The sequence below is a fragment of the Sciurus carolinensis genome, chromosome 2, assembly GCF_902686445.1.
Source record: "Sciurus carolinensis chromosome 2, mSciCar1.2, whole genome shotgun sequence".
Lineage (NCBI taxonomy): Eukaryota > Metazoa > Chordata > Mammalia > Rodentia > Sciuridae > Sciurus > Sciurus carolinensis.
The window spans coordinates 17535177-17554440 of NC_062214.1; the positions used below are offsets into that span (position 1 = coordinate 17535177).

At 38.8% G+C, this 19264-nt stretch overlaps 1 protein-coding gene across 6 annotated transcripts in view; it reads left to right on the plus strand.

Moving 5' to 3' along the window:
* Zhx3 (zinc fingers and homeoboxes 3) overlaps window positions 1–19264 on the plus strand; it is a 130782-nt gene that overhangs the window by 101550 nt on the left and 9968 nt on the right. The window contains exon 1 of one of the 6 annotated variants that reach the window (XM_047539213.1): window positions 4558–4603. The exons of the other annotated variants lie outside the window; for them this stretch is intronic. The gene's annotated coding sequence lies outside the window, so the exon portion shown is untranslated. Of the gene's footprint in view, window positions 1–4557; window positions 4604–19264 lie in introns of those variants that run through there. 6 annotated transcript variants of the gene reach the window in all.

Here is a 19264-nt window from a genome sequence, read left to right on the forward strand (position 1 = left end):
AGTATTGGCATTAGTTCTTCTTTAAAGGTCTGGCAGAATTCGGCTGAGAATCTATCTGGTCCTGAGCTTTTCTTTATTGGGAGCCTTTTTAAAAAGAGTATACAGAAAATTTAATAGAGCACCAAAAAATAAATGAAGAAAAATCAGTAGAATTCAGCTTACAAACAACAGAACTTCATTCTCCAACAAACCAAACTTGGAATATTTGTAACAGAAAAAAATATGTAAGACCTCTATGAAGGAAGCTTTAAAACATATCTGGGGATATGAAAAGTACATGAACAAATGGAGAGTTACTACATTACTGGAGAGGAAGACATCTATTTTCACTTCAAAGCATGTACATTTTATGCAACTCAAGTAAAAATAACAACAGCTTTTGTAAAAATTGGAAGGAATTGATCTTGAAGTTCCACAATAAGAAAGAAATTGAATAGCCAGAAAAACCTTGGAAAAGAAGTGCAATGAGGGTAGAATAGTGCTCCTAGAACCTAAAACATTCCAAATGAATATCAGTTTTAATGTTAACATTTAAAACCAAAGTGTTCCTTCATAATCCTGGAGTGACACAGCCTTTCTAAGTATGACTTACACTCTGGAAGCCCCCCAAAAAGAAAAAATGAGTATACCCAGCTCCATTAAAACACTTTTCTGCACGGCAGAATGTTCAAAAGCATTCAAAACGGAGAAAACTGTATTTCCATCTCTTACCACAAAGGGCTAACTTCTTTAGTGATTGATATACAAATAGTTTTGCAAGGCAGTGAGAAATGAGTAAAGGATATGGACCTGCAATTCATAGAGAAGCAAAACATCCTACACATTGAAACCATATGTCTGCCCTCACCACTAAAGAAATGCAAATTTATATGATAGCGAGAAATGATTTTTCACTGTCAGATTCTCCCAGAATCAGATCTGATTGGCCAGACTGTGGAAAAATAGGCACAGAAATCACTGGCTGAAAGGAAGGCAAACTGGTAGAGCCCCAAGGAGGGCACTCTGATAATACCTATTGAAAATACAAATGCATATGCCCCTTAATCAAGAGCTTTATTTATACAAGTGTACTCTGTGGGAAATCAGTATAACACAGAAAATAATAAAACATTTTGAAAACAACCAAGATGTCCAAAAGATGACTAGTTCATTATATCAAAATACAGCCTTATATTGTTAAAAAAAAAAAAACAAAAAACTAATGTATCTCCAAAAAAAGTGTAAAAAATAAAAAACTAAGATGATGAGAGAAGCATATAATATGCTGGCTTGTCATATGCTACCTTGATTTTTAAAAGGGAAAAAAATCAGAATGTCTAGTTGATATCAGGAAGGCATACAGTTAAAAAACAAGAAAAGGACAAAACCCCAAAAAGCAAAACCAAAAAACCCACACCACTAACAGTGATACCTGTTAGGAATAATTTTCAATTTAGCAGGTTAACTTCTCACAACAAATCCGTTTAAACATTAACAACAACAAAAAATCTATTCCTACACCAACCCCAATTTTGCATGGTTTTTCAAATATGTGCATCTCATATTACATGTTTATTTCATATTTGAATATTTATTCATCTATAGTACTTCAGAAGGTACAAAAATTAATCTTACTCTAAGATCTATAGACTGACAAATTCTGAAATTTCCAAGTTCTTTCAATAGCTTTCCAATCCTAATGACTATATCGGTTTAATTTCTTTTGTCATCTTGGTTAATTTCTGTGGGTTCTATAATTGGCATTTTTTCTTAAGACTTTATGTATGCAAAACCATCCTTTATGATGAAAACTCTTGAGATTCCACAAATGTAAAACTGGATCACTCAGTAGTTGCAAAGTGATAAGTCAGAAGCATCCCAGGACCTCCTTGGAAGCAAGTTCCAACAGTCTCAAGTGCCGTTCTATTTCTTTTTCTCAGTGTGCTTCCCATTCCATGTGCATGGTTGTATTCTGGTTATATTCTCTTCTGATTTGCATTCCTTCCTAATGACTTAACTACACAGAGCACAGGCCTCTGTCTTTCTTTGATCCAGAGAGTCACCTGATTTCCTTACCATCAATCTTGTCACAGTTGATTCAGTTGGCCAGAGGACTGACAGCTTCAGAGGCAACCAGGGCTAGAGTAAAAGCTATAGCATCAGAGTCCAGCTGAGTGGGATTCTCATCAAAAGCTGCTTCTTATGGCCTTCCACAAACAGCCTCCGGTGTTCCTCAGTATCTTAGTGTACTATGATTGGGATCGTGGGGGAATTGTCTAGATATTGGTAGAAGAACCATTGCTGATTATTTCCTATAAGGCCAAGCTGCCCTTGAAGGTTTGGCACTATATCAGCCTGGGATGAGTCTGGGGTGGGCCTGTGAGCAGGCTTCACACCTGTGCCATGGGTTGAGGAGCTTGAGCCTTGAAGGAAATAAGACCCTTCCTGGGTCTCCTGTGCCCAGCTCCTGCTGCTTATTCCCACTGTGGGAAGTCGCTGAGGCCCCTGCAGCTCGGACATCTTAGACCACTGAGTCCTCTGTTGGAAGGCTTATTATTACTTCTGTCTCTTTGTCAGTTATTAGTCTGTTTAGGTTTTGTATGCCCTCTTGATTCAATTTTGGTGTGGTATACGTATCTAGAAATGTATCCAGTTGTTCTAGATTTTCACATTTATTGGAGTATAAGTTTTCAAAATAGTTCCTAATGATCCTCTTGATTTCTATGACATCTGTGGTGATTTTTCATCTTTTTCATCTCTTATTAATTTGGGTCTTCTTTTTATTTTGGTTAGGTTGGATTAGGGCTTATCAATCTTAATTATCTTTTCAAAGAAACAACTCTTTGTTTCATTGATCCTTTGCATTATTATTATTTTTTATCCTCAATTTCATTGATTTTGACTATACTCAGTTATTTCCTTCTTCTGGTTTTGAAATTGGTTCTTGTTTTTCAAGGACCTTGAGAAGTATCATTGGATTGTTTATTTGGAATATTATTTTCTTATGTAGGCACTCACAGATGTAAACTTCTCTCTTACAAACACCTTCACAGTGTCCCATAGGTTCTGGTGTATTGTGTCACTGTTCTTATTTGATTTATAAGAATTTTTAAATCTCTCCCCTGATTTCATCTGTCACCCATTCATCATGCAAAAATGCATTGTTCAATCTCAGCATGTTTATGTAGTTTCTGTAGGGCTTTTTGTTGTTGATTTCTTCTTTCATTCCATTTTTGGGGATTTTTTTGCTTTTTTTCCCAGGGCCAAGGACCGAACTCAGGGCCTTGCACGTGCTAGGCAAGCGCTCTGCCACTAAGCTAAATCCCCTTTCATTCCATTTTGATACAATAAAATGCAATGAATTTTATCAATTTTTTTTTTTGTATTTTCTCAGAGTTTCTAAAATATGGTCTGTTTTTGAGAAGGTTCCAGGAACCACTGAGAATACAGTATATTCAGCTGTTGTTGGATGAAATATTCTATAAATGTCTGTTAAGTTTATTTGATTTATAACATTTTTCAGGTCCAGTCTTAACTGAGTTTATAACTGGATACCTGTGTGTTGGTAATAGAGGTATGTTGAAATCACCCAGTGTTATTGTATTGGAGTCTATATGGGACTTCATGTTGAGTAATGTTTTCGTTTTATTTTGTTTTGCTTTTTTGGTACTGGAGATTGAACCCAGAGGGACCATGGAGCTATATACCCAGCCATTTAAAATTCTTTTAAATTTATTTTTTGAATATTTTTTAGTTGTAGGTGGACAAAATACCTTTATTTAATTAATTAATTTACTTATATATGGTGCTGAGGATTGAACCCAGTGCCTCACACATGCTAGGCAAGTGCATTACCAGTGAGCCACAACCCCAGCCCCTAATTTTTTTTTAAATTTGAGACAGGGTCTTGCTAAGTTGCTTAGGACCTTTTTTAGTTGCTGAGGGTGGTCTTGAATTTGCAATCCTCCTGCCTCAGCCTTCTGAGCTTCTGGGATTATAAGTGTGTGCCACTGTGCTCTGGACTAAGGTTTATTTTTTTATTTTTTTTATTTCACCTCTGTGAAATATTGAAGTTTTTTCTTTTTCTTTTTCTTTGTTTTTTTTTTTTTTTTTTTTTTTTTTTTAGTACTGGGGAATGAACTCAGGGGCACTAACTCTGAGCCTCATTCCCAGCCCTATTTTGTATTTTATTTAGAAACAGGGTCTCACTGAGTTGGTTAGTACCTTGCCATTGCTGAGGCTGGTTTTGGACTCATAATCCTCCTATCTCAGACTCCCAAGCCGCTAGGATTATGCCTATTTACGTATTTTCTGTAGTGCCACCTTCAGAGTCATGAATTATTTTAATTTCTTCTTATCTTGAAAGGTTTTTATTTCTCCTGATTCTGAAGGGTAGCTTTGCTGGATATGGTGATCTTTTTTTTTTTTTTTTTTTTTTTTTTTTTTTTTTTGCGGTGCTGGGGATCGAACCCAGGGCCTTGTACTTGCAAGGCAAGCACTCTACCGACCGAGCTATCTCCCAGCCCAGATATAGTGATCTTGATTGACAGTTATTTTCCTGCAGGACTTGGAACACATTGCTCCAGCATGTCCTCCTGGATTTTGGAGTTTGTGCTGAGAAAGTGTAAGTTTATTCTCATTGACTTGCCTCTAATTGTGACCTGATATTTTTCTTTTGAGGCTTTTAAAATTCTAACCTCGTTCTGTTTGTTAAGGATTTTAATTATAATGTGTCATGGAGAAGTTCTTTTTTGATCTTGTCTATTTGGAATTCTGAACGTGTCCTGTATCTGGATGTCCATTTCATTTTTGAGGTTTGGAAGTTTTTCTGTTATTATTTTCCTGAAGTGGTTATCCATTCTATTAGTCTGCATCTCACAACCCTTTTAAATTCCAACAATTCTTAAATTTGGTCTCTTAAGGTTGTTTTAGAGTTCTTTTATATTCTGGTCGTGGTTACTTGTTTTCTTTTCTTTAGTACTGTCTGAATGTGCAAGTTTGGCCACTTGACTTCCAGCTCTGAGATTCTGCTTTTATCATGGTTTACTCTATTAGAGAGACTTTCAGCTGAACATTTTATTTGATATATTTGTCTTTCTAAGGTTCTTGTTTGATTCTTTTCAACATCTCTTTGTTCTTTTCAACATCTCTTTGTTCTTAATGAATTTCACATCCTGTGCTGACTTTCTTAATTTATTCAGTTGGGTTTTTTTTTTTTTAATATGTGTGTGTGTACTCTTGAAATTCACTGATGATTTTTATGTTCATTCTTTTGAATTCTTTAAAAAAATTTTTTTTGGTTGTAGATGGAAACATTATTTTTTTTAATGTGTTACTGAGAATTGAACCCAGTGCCTCACATGTGCTAGGCAAGCAATGTACCACTGAGCCCCAACCCCAGCAGCTGCCTCTTTTGAATTCTTTATCTGATATTTCATCCACTTCAATGTCAGTTGCTGGTGAATTATGAAATTTAGGAGGCATCTTGTTATCTTGTTTTTTCATGTTTCTTGTATTCCCTTGTTGAATTTTATGCATATGTTGGGATGGATTTATCTTCCATTGTTACGTGAGGGCCTTTTAGGGCACACCCATCACTTGCCAAAGTATCCTGGTATGATCTAGATTGAGACCCTTCATAGGTGTGGCATTCACAGCCTTTGTGTTAATTTTCTGTTTTTGCTGTAGAAGTTGATATCCATAAGTGGGACCTGAGAACCTCTATCCCCAATCATTTCTTTGTGAGCCCTGGTCATTAGTTTGGGGTGTTTATCTCTTCTAGTCTTTGTATTAAAGTATAGCTAAAGTTTGAATGTGGTTAATTTGCATGTGGAGCAAGGTGCACTGTCTTTTGATTGGATTTAGTTTAGCAGCAGAACTTATGTCCCTGTAGATTCCCAGCACCTCACAGGAAAGGGGGAAACAGATAATAACGCCACTGAAGCAAACAATAAACAGCATTAAAATACCTAGTGCCTGCTATGACAGCTACAGCACTACCTACCACAAGAGCAGGAGACGTGGGGTTAGCAGTTGCCAACAACAAAACCAAATGAACAAATAACCATGAACTAGAGCTGGCATTAAACAACAGGTGTAGCTGTGTCATCCCCAGTGCTAATAACTGCCACAATACCAATGTGGGGGCAGAAGTTATATAAACCAACTATTCCCCCAAATGGTAAAAATAAGAGAAATGAAAATGTGATAGGAAGGTAGGAGAAAGTGTAGTATATTCAAAATGTGGACAGAGACTGTTGAAGAGAGATAGCTAGTGATGGTTATAAAGAAGGAGAAAAAATAGAGAACAAGGGAAACAAGAGAAGGAGAGGAAGAGAGATGAGAGAAATAGACAAAAACAAATCAAAAGCCCTAAACCTCAACAGACAAAGACAAATAACTGTCATTGAAAAAGCTAAAAATAAGGAAAAAAGAAACGATATGAATATTTATTCATGAAACAATCAGTACCAAAAAGGGGGCAGGGATGAAAGTTTCTCAGTGAAAAATGAAAGAATCCCTACCACTGAGGGTAGATGAGGAAGGATGGTCACTGCCTGTGCCCAGCTGCCCTTTCCATTTCTTCTTGGGCTGTGTACTGGCTGAGAGAGAGCAAAGGCTGGGGTTATTAACCCCTTCCTCTTTGTGTGGCTCACTGAGCTCCTAACTGGTGTAGCCTAAAACCGAAGCTTGTTGAAATAGCTCTCAGCCTCCTTTCTCCTCAGTGTAAGGTAGAATGGAATGGAAAGTACTGTTGACTGGAGTTTTGTCCAGATGGACCAAACTCTGATGCACTTCCCAGGTGGGGGTGCTGCAAAATTCTGAGGGGAGTTCTGGTGACTGGGCCTTAGGCCTAATGAGGCCTTAGGGGTTTTGTTGGGTAACCTCTGGAGATTAGATCAACACATCCCTAGGGCCAGGCAGATGCCATCTCTGATAAAAGTCTGTATCTAAGGAACCTCCCAAGAATTACTCTCACTGGGCAGGAGAACCAACCCTCCACACACTGCTGCTCACAGATATGGCCTTCCCAGCCTTAGTCCCTGAGTGCATTCCTGACCCTCTTCAGCTGTCACATGAGCCACCAGACTCCAAGGAAAAGTTTGCTGCAATTCCCTCTGTTTTTCTGATTTGAATTCCCCTGGGTACAATCTCTGTGCCTGTTTTACTCGCTTTCTCCTAGGCCACATGGTAGAAGCTTGCTGGGAAAGTATGGCAATGTTTGCTATGATTCTCAGGCTTCTGCGGCAGCAAGCTGCAAATGGTCTCCTCAAGATGGCTCATGCCTCAGTTCTTTGCTCACCAGTTGAGAAACAGAGAGCACTTTTCAAACACCACTTCACCATGAAGCCTCTGGTTCCACTAAGTTCAAGGCTGCTTTTTGGACTGACAGGTTTTTCTATGCCAAATTTTCCCTCAGCATTTTTCTCTGTCCCTCCCCTCTGTTTAACCTGCACTGCTACTGCAACCAGCTTGGCTCCAGTGTACTCCTTGTTCTTTGTTCAGTGCACCCAAATTTCTGAGACTCTAAGAGATTTTAGCTGTCTGATATTGAATTCTAGTTAATTCCCTCTCCACCTACCTCACCAAGAAGCTGTACTCCCACTGTATCCCAAACCATGGAGCAACTGGAAATGCAGCCTTCCTCTAATCTGCCATCTTGAATTGCTGACATTTTTTTTTTCAACCAACATTAGTAAATTCTTAACTAGACTAAGAAAAAAAGAGAAAAGACTCAAGTAATAAAAATCAGAAACAAAAGAGATATCACAGTTGATGCCATAGAAATAAAGAATCATAAGAGACTACTGTGAAAAATAATTAGCCATCAAATTGGATAACCTAGAAGAAAAATTCCTGGAAACATTCATCCTATTAAGACTGAACCATGAAGAAATAAAAATTCGAAAATACCTTTAACTGTGGCAATAATTGAATCAGTAATAAAAACCTCCTTCAAAAAGAGATAGCAGGACCAGATGGCTTCCCTGAAGAATCCCACCAAACACTTAAAGAAATAACACCAATTCTTGCACTCTTCCCAAAATATTAAAAAGGAGGGAACACTTCCAAACTCAGTATTACCCTGCTACCCATATCCTTGCTAAGTATTGACATTAGAATCTCAGCAAAATGCTAGCAAACTGCAAATCAATAGCACAATAAAAGGATTATACACCTTGACCAAGAGGAATGCAAAAATAGCTTAACACATTATAATCGGTCAGTGTGTTATACCACATTAACAGAATGAAGGACAAAAACCACATGGTCATCTCAAGTAATGTAGAAAGAGCATTTGACAGAACTCAAAACTGTTTCATAATAAAAACATTCATCAAACTAAGACTAATGGGAAAATACTCCAAAGTAATAAAGGTCATGTGTGAAAAGCCTACAGTTATGTCATATTCAGCAGTAAAAAACTGCAAGCTTCTTTTCTAAGATCAGGATCATAACAAGGATGTCCCTTCTTGCCCAGTTACTTAATGTTGTACTAGAAGTCTTACCCAGAGCAATTAGGCAAGAAAAAGAAATAAAAGTCACCCAAGTTGGAAGAGAAGTAAAATTCTCCCTTTTCACAGAAGACATAATCTTATTTGTAGAAAACCCTGAAAATTATACACACAAAAACTGTTAGAAAAAATGAATCCAGTGAAATTGCAGGGTACAAAATCAACACACAAATATTAGTTGTGTTTTTATATGCTAATAGTGAAATCTAAAAATTAAGAAAACAACCCCATTTATAACAACATTTTTAAAAATAAGAAAATACTTAAAAATGAACTTAACCTTTTTTCAAGATGGCAGACTAGAGGGCGGCTGCATTTCATGTTGCTCCAGGACGCAGGATTCAAAAGAGGAGATAGTGAGAGACTTGGGACCAACTCAAAGCCGCCGGGTGAGTCTCTCCCGTTGGGGAGGTGTCCCGGATGGGGCAGTAGCCCCGGAACGCAGGGAACTTTGTGAAGTAGAGTTGCTCGGCGAGACACCCCTCCCCCCCACTGGAGTGGTAAACACGGGCAACTGGGAACATCGTAGAGGAGGCGGCTCAGCACAGCGCTTGGACTTGGAGCAACCACTGGGGCTCCGGGCGACTGCCTGAGGAGGAGCTGCGTGGTCAGCTGTTTAGACTCAGATCAACCGCTTCTGAACACCGGGGGGTTGCCTGGAGGAAGAGGAGAAGTGCGGCGGGTCGCTTGGTCTAGGAGTGACTGCATCAGAGCCACAGGCGGTTGCCAGAGGAGGAGCTGCGTGGCGAGCTGTTTGGACTCAGAACGACCGCTTCTGAACACGGAGGGTTGCCCGGAGGAAGAGGAGGAACAGGGCGGGTCGCTTGGTCTAGGAGAGACTGCATCAGAGCCACAGGCGATTGCCAGAGGAGGAGGCGAGTGGTGAGTTGTTTGGACTCAAAGCGACCGCTCCTGAACACCGGTGGCCTGCCTGGAGGAGGAGCACGGTGGGTCGCTTGGTCTCCCAGCGACCACTCCTGAACACCCCGGGGGCTACCCCAAGGAGGAGGAGGAACAGGGCCGGGTCACTTGGACTCAGAGTGACTGCCTAGGGCTACAAGCGGTTGGCGGGAGGAGGAGATGCAAAGTGAGTTGCTTGGACTCCTAGTGACTGCGTCGGAACACCGGGCGGCTGTCCGGAGGAAGAGGTGTGTGGCGGGTCTGTGGGTCTCAGAGCTATTGTACGGGGCTCCAGGTGGTGGCTCAGAGGAGGGGCCGCATAGCCAGGTGATTAGGTGCAGAGCAGGGTCCCAGGACCTAGGCGGCTTCTTGGTGGAAGAGCCGCACAGAGACACGCCTAGGGGCAGAGTGAAGTTTCCAGGACTGCAGGCAGATTCTCTGAGGAGAGGCAGCCTAAGGAGAACTCATCTGCGAAGGGTGAGGCTCACAGGCCCAGGAGGTAGGTCTGGGCCCCTGGGAACGTTGCAGAGGAAGGCAGCCCAGCCCAGGTAGTAGTTGTAGATTGAGGGGAACCTTTAGGAGGGGAACTGACCAGTGAGACCTCCCCACTGGGTGAGTCTTCCCTGCCGGGTGAGGTTTTCCCACAAGGACGGGAAAACCAGAGACACAGACACAAACAGGCCTTGCCTCAGCCCGCAGCCTAGTTCCCCTTTGGATGACCATTGGTCAACAAGTGGAGGCACCTCTGCCCAATATCAGGGAATATACCCCACCCTGAGGGTCACCAACCCTAGAGAGGCAGCTTCCTTGTGGAGCACCGCATTATCAACTTCCTCCAAGACTGCAGGCTACTGAAGGATAAGAGGGGATATACTAGCAATCTTCAGGGACATTATAAGTCAATAGAGGAAATCTGCAATATCTTAATGACCCATTGATTCCTGAACAATATGAGAAAACAAGGGAAGAAAATGCCCCAAACAAATCTAGATGTTACATCAATAAAATCCAACAACAGCGTGGCAGAAGAAATGACAGAAAGGGAGTTCAGAATGTACACAATTAAAATGATCGGGAAAGCAAACAATGAGATGAAAGAGCAAATGCAGGTATTGAATGATGAGATGAAAGAGCAAATGCAGGCATTGAATGATAGCACCAATCGACAGTTAAAAGAGCAAATACAGGAAGCAAAAGATCATTTCAATAAAGAGTTAGAGATATTGAAAAAAAACAAACAGAAATCCTTGAAGTGAAGGAAACAATAAACCAAATTAAGAACTCCATAGAAAGCATAACCAATAGGATAGAACACCTGGAAGACAGAACCTCAGATATTGAAGACAAAATATTTAACCTTGAAAACAAAGTTGACCAAACAGAGAAGATGGCAAGAAATCATGAACAGAATCTCCAAGAACTATGGGATATCATGAAAAGGCCAAATTTAAGAATTATTGGGATTGAGGAAGGCTTAGAGAAACAAACCAAAGGAATGAACAATCTATTCAATGAAATAATATCAGAAAATTTCCCAAATCTGAAGAATGAAATGGAAAATCAAGTTCAAGAGGCTTATAGGACTCCAAATACACAAAATTACAACAGACCCACACCAAGGCACATTATAATGAAAATACCTAACATACAAAATAAAGACAGAATTTTAAAAGCTGTGAGAGAAAAGAACTAAATTACATTCAGGGGGAAACCAATACGGATATCAGCAGATTTTTCAATCCAGACCCTAAAAGCTAGGGCCTGGAACAACATTTTTCAAGCTCTGAAAGAAAATGGATGCCAACCAAGAATCTTATACCCAGCAAAACTTACCTTCAAATTTGACGATGAAATAAAATCATTCCATGATAAACAAAAGCTAAAAGAATAAAAGAAAGCCAGCATTATAGAACATTCTCAGCAAAATATTTCATGAGGAAGAGATAAAAAACAAAGAAGCAAATCAGCAAAGGGCTGAATTATCCTAAAGGAACTGTCAAATAAAGGAGGAACCAAGAGGTGTCAAAAATAAATAAATAAATAAATAAAATTTTAAAAATGAACCAAATGACCAGGAATACAAATCATATCTCAATAATAACCCTGAATGTTAATGGCCTGAATTCATCAATCAAAAGACATAGACTGGCAGATTGGATTAAAAAGAAAGATCCAACAATATGTTGCCTGCAAGACACTCACCTCATAGAAAGAGATACCCATAGACTAAAGGTGAAAGGATGGGGAAAAACATACCATGCACATGGACTCAGCAAAAAAGCTGGAGTATCCATCCTCATTTCAGATAATGTGGACTTCAAGCCAAAGTTAGTCAGAAGGGATAAAGAAGGACATTTCATACTGCTTAAGGGAAGCATAAATCAGCAAGATATAACAATCATAAACATCTATGCCCCAAACAGTGGCTCATCCATGTATGTCAAACAAATCCTTCTCAATTTTAGAAACCAAATAGACCGTAACACATGCCTCTCTCACCACTGGACAGATCTTCCAAACAAAAATTGAACAAAGAAACCATAGATCTCAATAACACAATCAATAATTTAGACTTAACAGACATTTATAGAATATACCATCCAACCAAGAGCGAATACACTTTCTTCTCAGCAGCACATGGATCCTTCTCTAAAATAGACCATATATTATGCCACAAAGCTAATGTTAGCAAATACAAGAAGATAGAGACACTACCTTGTATTCTATCAGATCATAATGGATTGAAGTTAGAAATAAATGAAAGAGTAAAAAACAGAAACTACTCCAACACCTGGAGATTAAACAATATGCTATTATATGATGAATGGATAACAGAAGATATTAGAAAGGAAATTAAAAAATTCTTAGAGGTAAATGAGAACAAAGAAACATCATATCAAAATCTCTGGGACACTATGAAAGCAGTACTTAGAGGAAAATTTATTTCATGGAGCGCATTTAATAAAAGAAGTAAAACTCAACAAATAAACGACCTAACACTACAGCTCAAAGCCCTAGAAAAAGAAGAACAGACCAACACCAAAAGTAGTAGAAGACAGGAAATAAACTCAGAGCTGAAATCAACGAAATTGAAACAAAAGAAACGATACAAAAAATTGACAAAATAAATAGTTGGTTCTTCGAAAAAATAAACAAAATTGATAAACCTTTAGCCACACTAACAAAGAGAAGATGAGAGAAAACCCAAATCACTAAAATTCGGAATGAACAAGGAAATATCACAACAGACACGATTGAAATACAAAACATAATTAGAAGCTATTTTGAAAATCTATATTCCACCAAATAGAAAATTTTGAAGATATCAACAAGTTTCTATAGACATATGAATTGCCTAAACTGAATGAGGAGGACATACACAATTTAAATAGACCAATTTCAAGTAATGAAATAAAGAAGTCATCAAAAGCCTACCAACAAAGAAAAGTCCAGGACCAGATGGGTTCTCAGCCGAGTTCTACAAAACCTTTAAAGAAGAGCTCATTCCAATACTTCTCCAAGTATTCCATAAAATAGAAGAGGAGGGAACCCTCCCAAACTCATTCTATGAAGCCAATATTACCCTGATACCTAAACCAGACAGAGACACATCAAGGAAAGAAAATTTCAGACCAATATCCTTAATGAACATCGACACAAAAATTCTAAACAAAATTTTAGCAAATCGCGTACAAAAACATATTAAAAAGATAGTGCACCATGATCAAATGGGTTTCATCCCAGGGATGCAAGGTTGGTTCAACATCAGGAAATCAATAAATGTAATTCACCATATCAATAGACTTAAAGTCAAGAATCACATGATTATTTCAATAGATGCAGAAAAAGCATTTGATAAAATACAGCACCCCTTCATGCTCAAAACACTAGAAAAAATAGGGATAGTGGGAACATTCCTTAACATTGTAAAGGCCATCTATGCTAAGCCCATGGCTAATATCATTCTAAATGGTGAAAAACTGAAAGCATTCCCCCTAAAAACTGGAACAAGGCAGGGATGCCCTCTTTCACCCCTTCTTTTCAATATCGTCCTTGAAACTCTAGCCAGAGTAATTAGACAGACCAAAGAAATTAAAGGGATACGAATAGGAAAAGAAGAACTCAAACTATCCCTATTTGCTGATGATATGATTATATACTTAGAGGAACCAGAAATTCCACCAGAAAACTCTTAGAGCTCATAAGTGAATTCAGTAAAGTAGCGGGATACAAGATCAATGCACATAAATCTAAGGCATTTTTATACATAAGTGATGAATCTTCAGAAAGAGAAATTAGGAAAACTACCCCATTCACAATAGCCTCGAAAAAAATAAAATACTTGGGAATCAATCTCACAAAAGAGGTGAAAGACATCTACAATGAGAACTACAGAACACTAAAGAAAGAAATTAAAGAAAACCTTAGAAGATGGAAAGATCTCCCATGTTCTTGGATAGGAAGAATTAATATTGTCAAAATGGCCATACTACCAAAAGTGCTATACAGATTCAATGCAATTCCAATTAAAATCCCAATGATGTACCTTACAGAAATAGAGCAAGCAATTATGAAATTCATCTGGAAGAATAAGAAACCCAGAATAGCTAAAGCAATCCTTGGCAGAAAGAGTGAAGCAGGGGGTATCGCAATACCAGATCTTCAACTCTACTACAAAGCAATAGTAACAAAAATGGCATGGTATTGGTACCAAAATAGAAAGGTGGATCAATGGTACAGAATAGAGGACACAGACACAAACCCAAATAAATACAATTTTCTCATACTAGACAAAGGTGCCAAAAATATGCAATGGAGAAAAGATAGCCTCTTCAACAAATGGTGCTGGGAGAATTGGAAATCCATATGCAACAGAATGAAACTAAACCCATATCTCTCACCATGCATGAAACTAAACTCAAAATGGATTAAGGACCTGGGAATCAGACCAGAGACCTTGCATCTTATAGAAGAAAAAGTAGGTTCAGAGCTTCAACATGTCGGCTTAGGACCAGACTTCCTCAACAGGACTCCCATTGCACAAGAAATAAAAGCAAGAATCAATAACTGGGATAGATTCAAACTAAAAAGCTTTCTCTCAGCAAAGGAAACTATCAGCAATATGAAGAAAGAGCCTACAGAGTGGGAGAAAATCTTTGCCAATCATGCTTCAGATAGAGCAGTAATCTCCAGAATCTATAAAGAACTCAAAAAACTCTACACCAAGAATGCAAATAATCCAATCAACAAATGGGCTAAGGAAATGAATAGACACTTCACAGAAAAAGATCTACAAGCAATCAACAAACAGATGTTGAAAAATGTTCAACATCTCTAGTAATAAGAGAAATGCAAATCAAAACCACCCTAAGATTCCATCTCACCCCAATTAGAATGGCGATTATCAAGAATACAAGCAACAACAGGTGTTGGTGAGGATGTGGGGAGAAAGGTACACTCATACATTGCTGGTGGGGCTGCAAATTAGTGCAGCCACTCTGGAAAGCAGTATGGAGACTCCTTAGAAAACTTGGAATGGAACCACCATTTGACCCAGCTATCCCACTCCTTGGCCTATACCCAAAGGACTTAACATCAGCTATTACAGAGATACAGCCACATCAATGTTCATAGCTGCCCAGTTCACAATAGCCAGATTGTGGAACCAACCTAGATGTCCTTCAATTGATGAATGGATAAAGAAACTGTGGTATATATATACAATGGAATATTACTCAGCCATAAAGAATGATAAAATTATGGCATTTGCAGGCAAATGGATGAAATTGGAGAATACCATGCTAAGTGAGATAAGCCAATCTCAAAAAACCAAAGGACGAATGATATCGCTAATAAGTGGATGATGACACATAATGGGGGGTGGGAGGGGTTAGTGTTGGGGTTAGAGTTAGGGTTAGGGAGGGGGGCAAGAATGGAGGAAGGAAGGACTGTATAGAGGGAAAAGAGGGGTGGGGAGGGGTGGGGGGGAAGGGAACAAATAACAATGAATCAAACAACATTACCCTATGTAAATTTATGATTACACAAATGGTTTGCCTTTATGCATGTACAAACAGAGAAACAACATGTATCCCATTTGTTTACAAGAAAAAAAAAAAAAAGAAAAAAAAAAAAAACAACGAACTTAACCAAGGAGGCAAAGGACTTTTACACTGAAAAACTACAAAGCATTGCTGAACGAAATTAAAGAAGTCACAAGCAAATTGAAAGGCATCATATATATATATATGTTTAATTTCCTCAATTTAAGTTAGTTCCAGGAACACAGCACTCATTTTTAACCAGTTGTAAATGGACACAATACCTTTATTTTATTTATTTATTTTTTATGTGGTGCTAAGGATCAAACCCAGTGCCTCACAGCTGCTAGGCAAGCTCTCTACCATTGAGCTACAACCTCAACCCAAAAAGCATCCTTTTATTAATGGAGTAAAGAGTTCATATTGTTCAAAAGATACCTAAAAATTCAGCGCAATATCTATAAAAATCTCAATGACATTTTTTGCAAAAACAGAAAAAATCCTAAAATTCCTGTAGAATCTCAAAGGACTTTGAATGGCCAGAAGTCTTGAGAAACAAAAATAAAGACTGTGGCTTCGTGCTTCCTTATTCCAGAATATATTACAAACAATATGATACCGACATAAAGAGAGATATATAGACCACCGGGACAGAATACATGGCCCTTAATCGTGGGAGGATAGTCCCTTCAATGAATAGTGTTGGGAAAACTGAATATCCACTTGCAAAAGAAGCAAACTGGACTCAGACCATGTACAAAAAATGATTCAAATGGATTAAAGACTTAAATGTGATACTTGGAACTACAAAATTCCAAGGACAAACAGTAGAAGAAAAGCATTTATGGCCAAGTGTTTTCTTGGATATGGTATCAAAAGTATAAATAACAATATCAAAAATAATATGACCCTTTCCCCTAAATCTCTTTTGAGTACAAAATCTTTACATTTGTATCAGCTCACCTTACTTGGGCCTGTCCTAGGAAACACCAGGGTTCCACACATGATGCCTCATTTGTCAGACATGCCCCGTGAGTGTCTTCAGGATGAATGGTTTCCTAGATAATTGGATCTTTGCTCTTTAAATACTACTTTTAATAGATCCCCTTTAAAAAAATGTATGACAAATAAGCCTAAAATTACCTCAATTGGATAATGCTGCTCAAAATAGCCACTGGTAAGCATCCAGATGGTAGTGACATGGGTGTTCACTGTAAAATTATTTCCAATTTCTTGTATGCTTGGAATTTTCCTAATAAATGCTAGAGAAAAAAACATCACATCAAGAGGCCATGAAACTCCTTTTTAAACAATCAGCGGTTACTCAAAGGGCTCAGTGTGTGGATGGTTGAGGTTGCCAACTCTAGAACCAGACTGCCTAGGTTTTTATCTGGTCTCTGCTACCTCCTAGCTGTGTGACCTCCTGGCAGTTATGCGCTTCTCTGAGCCATGTCTTTCTTGACCATGAAATGGGATTCTTGGGTCTGTTGTGAGAGTAAAGTGAAAGGATGTGTACAAAAGCACATTCTACACGTGATCACTGCCTCCACTGCTACTCCTTTGTCATTGCCTGTATTCAGTGATTGACCCCCTGAGAGAGTGGCTAGCAGTGTTACCCTTATTGGTCTTTTATTTGAATGATAATTTGGGCCTAATTAGAGACTTAATTTAAAAAAAAACTCTTCTTAGTTGTAGATGGACACATATCTTTATTTCGTTTGTTTACGTGGTGCTGGGGATGGAACCCAGTGACTCACGTGCGCCAGGCAAGTGCTCTACCACTGAGCCACAACCCAGCCCTGGAGACTTAATTTTGAATCACATTGGGACTATTTCCAAAAATCAAATTCATCTTCTTGTCACCCACTTTCAGACTTAGTAAGTAAAACACTGGAGATAGAATTTACCTACGTCTTCCTCGGTGAAACCCACGCGGCACTGCAGACAGCGGTTGTGGCCGCGAGCCTTGGTGCCTGCACCTGCCTGCTCCTCGTCCTGCTGGCCTCCTGGGCACTCTCTTCCCTGTGCTCTGCATCTCCCGTCCCTCTCCCCTGCCAGCCCTGGTGTTTGCAGCCAGTGCCATTCACCTATACGCAGGGTGGCAGTCACTATCACCAAGGTAGGTCAGAAGTATAACTAATGACACTTAGAAATGCAACCATGACCCTCTTCTACAGACCTGCCTGCTGCGCTTTTCGCCCTCAACCTCTCTCAGGTTCAGTGTTCTTTTAGTGGTTTTTAATATATTCACAGTTATGGAAGCATCTCCATTGTCTAATTTTAGAACATTTTCATCACCACAAGAAAAGACCTCAGACCCGTTAGAAGTCCCTTCCCTTCCTCCCCTCTTTTCAGCCCTTGGTAGCCCCAGTCTACCTTCTGCCTCTATGGATTTGCCACTTCTGATCATTTAATGTAGGTGGAATCATAGTGTGTGGCATTTGTGTCTGCCTTCTTTCATTTAGCACAGTTTTCAGGTTCACCCATGTTGCAGTGTGTATCAAAACGTCTTTCCTTTTTGTGGCTGAATAATATTCCATTGTATGGCCATATCACATTTTATCTGTCCATTCATCAATTGATAGGCTTTGGTTTGCTTCCATTTTTTACTATTACTGTGAATAATGCTATCATAAGCAAATTTTTGTGTGGGCATGTTTTCACTTCTCTTTTGTATTTACTTAGGAGTGCAATTGCTAGGTCTTAGGCAATTGCACTAAGTTTTTGAGAAATTGCTCACTGTTTCCTAGCATGACTGCACCAATTTCCATCCCGACCTGCAGTGCCTGAGGACTCAGTTCCCCACGTCCTCCATCCGCTTATCGTCCTGCTGGAGCCTCCTGGTGGGTGTGAAGAGGTTTCTCCTTGTGATTTTGATCTGCATTTCGCTGACTACTAGTGGTGTTGGACATTTGTAACGTGCTTACTGACCGTTTACAGATCTTCTTTGGAGAAATGTCTGTTCCAATTCTTTACTCATTTTTAAATGGGGTCATTACCTTTTGGTTAAGTTGTAAGAAGTCTATATATATTCTAGATCCATCTCATTAGATATGATTTCCAAAGCTTTTCACTGTCTTGATGGTGACCATTGAACCACAAGTTTTTAATTTTGGTAAAATCCAATTTGTCTTTTATCTTTTGTCACTTACGCTTTTGGATATTCTATTGGATGTCTTCCATGATTTGTCTGAAAATGTGTTTATTCACTAGGAACCTAACTGTATTATTCTTCATTTCTCTGACTTGGAATTGTAAAGCATTTAATTTAAAATGTTTGCCTATACACAAAGGAACTTAGAAATGATATACTTTGAGCTCATAAACTCATGTTTGCACACTTTACCTGAGGAAATAATCTGATAGAAGAAAAATACCCTGTATGTCCAGAGTTGTTCATTTCACTCTGACCCATGAAATTGGGGCGGTGGGAATCTTGGCAGGAGTCAGTTAAGTCCATGTGGCACATCATCAGGCACTTACCAGGTACTGCGACCATGAAGAGCATGTGATGAAGATGTCATGATGGTCATGTTCAGTGAGGGAAAGGAAACTCAAGTGTGCTCCTTCTGGTTAAAGCTGTATATAAAATATTTGGGCTGATGAAAGGGTATATATAATTATGGGTAGTTTTATGTTCTTTGTTTAATGTTGATATTTTATATTTACCATTAATATTAAGTCAAAAAATGTGCATATTTTAATGTGGCTGAAATGATGACTAATGGTTAAATTTGGGTAAATACTTCTTTCTTTCTCACCACAACTTTTTTTAATAGTAATTATTTTTACCATCCTGGTCATCAGGGTTACATTTAGAAACAATAT